This window comes from Elephantulus edwardii, unplaced genomic scaffold (genome assembly GCF_000299155.1).
Source record: "Elephantulus edwardii isolate Elephantulus edwardi_28Jun2011 unplaced genomic scaffold, EleEdw1.0 scaffold00313, whole genome shotgun sequence".
NCBI classification, from domain to species: domain Eukaryota; kingdom Metazoa; phylum Chordata; class Mammalia; order Macroscelidea; family Macroscelididae; genus Elephantulus; species Elephantulus edwardii.
Window position 1 is genome coordinate 2,379,941 of NW_006400063.1, and position 3,752 is coordinate 2,383,692.

The window sequence follows — 3,752 nt, forward strand, 5'->3', positions numbered from 1 at the left end:
AGGGAAAAACTCATGCACCATGAATTACTGTAATTGGAAAATCATATTGTCCAACCTATAATTAAAATAATTTCAGGAAAAAAAAAGAAAGTGTGAGCCTCAATCTAAATACAAAGTTTCAGTTATATAAAAGGTTTTTCAGAATTCAGAAAACTTAGAGATCAAGAGTTTATTCTGTTTATTTTTTATAATACCGCCAAATTTTTAAAATAATTTCATCAATAAAACAAAACAAATTAACTGTTGCTAGGAATGTTTTTATTTCACATTTGCATTTATCTGTATTTTTCTTGAATGTTGTTATGTGCAAATTGTTGTTGTTCCTATTAGGTGCCATCAAATCAACAATGATTCATAATCATCCTATGAAAAACAGATCAGATTATACTACATCAATCCCATAAGCATCCTCACCATGCTTAAGCCTGTTGTTGCTGTCACTATGTCAGTCTATTTTTTGAGGGTCTTCTTCTCTTTCACTGAGCTTTCTCAGCATGATAATTTTCCAAGGATTGAGCTCTTTTGACAACATATCCAAAATATGCAGGATGAAGTGTCATTCTCCTTGCCTCTAACAAGCACCCTGGTTGCACTTCCTCAGAGACAGATTTTATTCTTTTTTGCAGGCTACAGTTATAGTCAATAATCTCTGCCAACATCTCAATTCTAAGACATCTGTTCTTCCTCCATTTTCCTTATTCATTATCCAACTTTCAGAAGCATAGGAAGCAACTGAAAATATAATAACTTGGATCAGGCATATCTTAGTCTTTAAACTGACACACTTGTTCATTAGCACTTTTTAAAGGTCTTTGGCAGCAGATTTCCAAATGCAATACATCTTTTGATTTCTTGACTGCTGCTACCATGGGTGTTGATTAATTTTCCAAGTAAGATGAAATCCATGACAACTTCATCCTTTTCTCAATCTATCGTGATATTCTCTATTGGTGTAGTAGTGAGAATTTTTGTTTTCTTGGTGTTGAGGTGTATTCCATAATGAAGATAGTAGTCTTTATCTTCCACAGCAAGTGCTTCAAGTCTTCTTCACTTTCTCTAAGCAAGATTGTGCCATCTTCATAATGCAGGTTGTTTTTGAGTCTTTCTCCAATTCTGATGCCACATTCTTTTTCATAATGCCTACATTTAAAAATTATTCGTTCAGCATGGAGATTGAACAAATATGGAGAAAATATACAATTATGATACACATTTTTCCTGATGCAATGTTTCCTATGCAATGTTTGCTTGTTCTACTGAGACAACCGATCCTAGGTCTATATATAGGCTTTGTATGAGCCCAGGTAAATGTTCTGGGATTCCAGTTCTTCTCAATGTTATCCAGTTGATTCTCAGCAAGTATTAAGAGGTTATAAATTACAAAGTAAGAGTTTACCCATCTTTCTTCAGAGGAGCAGCCGTTGATTTGAACCACCTACATTGATGTTGGCAGCATAACTTCTTACTAGGCCACGAGGGTACCTTAAATATATATACACCTATAATTTGAATAAATATGCATATTATAAAACTATTTAATTCATTTTCCAGTCCTATGAAATGAAACATATGCACTTTCTGAATTTCTATGACATAAAATTTTTAATAGGAAGAAATATGAATGTGGTAAGACAGCACCTGTTAAAAAAGATTATAAGCTTGTGTTATTTGGTGTTTTCAAGTTTATTCTGACTCATAACAATCATAACAACTAATATAAACTTTACGTATCTCTCACTGTGCTCACAATCTACATCATACTTTAGCCCATTGTTGCATTTGAAAAATAAATGAGACCCAGAAAAACAATACAGTAGTATTGATTTCTGGTGTTCGCAGGTTTCTCTGAATTTTTTATGCATTTCTTCCGAGTAGAATATAAAAGCCTTCAGACAGATTCTGATTCTTATTGTTAGCTACATTTTACATTTGGAGAATATCTGGCCAACAGATTGAAAGAGGTCCATATTTATTCCCAGTCCAAAGAAAGGTAATCCAACCGAATGTGGAACTACCAAACAGTATCACATGCAAGCAAAATACTGTTGAAGGTCATTTAAACATGGCTAGAACATTACATGAACAGAAAGCTGCAAGAAGTTCAAGCAATATTTAGAAGAGACCATGGTACCAGGTATATAATTGCTGACGTCAGGCAGATCCTGGCTGAAAGTAAAGAATACCAGAATGTGTTTGTACTTTCAATTTTATCACAGCCCTGATTCAATGTAAGAGGAGTGGCAGGCATTGCTGTGGTGTGGCTAGCATTATGTTTTCTTTTTCAAGAAGTAAAAATAGAGTGAAATAAGTAGAATGAAGGACCTTAGCACCAACAGCAAAGAATAGCCTGGGGAAGAGTACAAGTTTTGGACTCAGGATTTCTGAATGGTATACTACCTAGACAGAAGAAAGATTGACGCAAAAATATATGTAGACTTCTGAAGTCAGGTAGGCCTAGAGTTGTGAAAAGAGTTAAGACTATTCCTCTACAATCAACACAGAGAAAAGAGAATGCAATTATTAAATAAATAAATGAAAATTAACATCTTGTTAATTATACATGGAATATAGAATAAAAACATTAGACGAGTTGTAGGAAGATGTCAAGAGTATCATCCAGGAAGATTGCAAATGGTCATTGCAAAGACAGAACAGGAAGAGAAGACTAAAATGGATGTCAGCGGATACTCTGAAAATTGCACTGGAGTGCAGAGAAGCCAAAGCACAAGGAAGAATTCAAGATACCAAAGAGTAGAATAGAAGATTTGAAAAGGCAGCACGCAATGACGAAGTAAAATATTACAATGAAATGTTCAAGGAGTTGGAGTCAGAAAATCAAAAGGGTTGAACTCGCTCAACATTTCTTAAGCTTAAGGAACTGAAGAACAAATTCAAACCTCAAGTTGCTATAATCAAGGATGCTCTAGGCAGAATGTTAAATGATCCAGGAGTATTAAAAGAAGATGGAAAGAATATACTAAGTCACTGTATTGAAAGGAATTTGCAGACACAGAAGAATTTCATGAAACAACATATGAGCAAGAGCCTACGGTGATTAAAGAAGAAGTTCAGGCTGCTTTGAAGGAAACGGCTAAAAAGAAGGCCGCAGGAATAGATGGTATACCAATTGACATATTTCAGCTCACAGATGCTGCCCTGGACATGCTCAGCAAATTGTGCCAAGAAATCTGGAGAACAACCACTTGGCCAACTGACTGGAAAGGATCGATATTTGTGCCCATCCCAAAGAAGGGTGACCCAACAGAGTGTGGAAACTATACAACAATATCATTGATTTCACAAGCAAGAAAGATTGTACTGAAGATTACTTTAAAAAAAAATGACTGGAACAACACATCAGCAGAGAACTACCAGAAGCCCAGGCTGGGTTCAGAAGGGGTCGTGGTACAGGAATATTGTACATAATGTTAGATGGATCTTAGCTGAAAGCAAGGAATACCAGAGGAATGTATATCTGTGTTTCATTGACTGTGCAAAGGTGTTTGACTGTGTGGGTCATAACAAACTGGCTGGCTCTGAGAAGAATGGGAATCCCAGAACACTTGGTCATTCTAAAGTGAAAACGATACTTGGACCAGGAGGCAGTCGTCAGAACAAAGCAAGGGAACACTGCGTGGTTCAAAATTGACTATGCCTTTGCATAGTGAATGAAACACAGATAGACATTCCTCTGGTATTCCCTGCTTTCAGCCAAGATCCATCTAACATCAGCTACAATATCCCTAGTACCA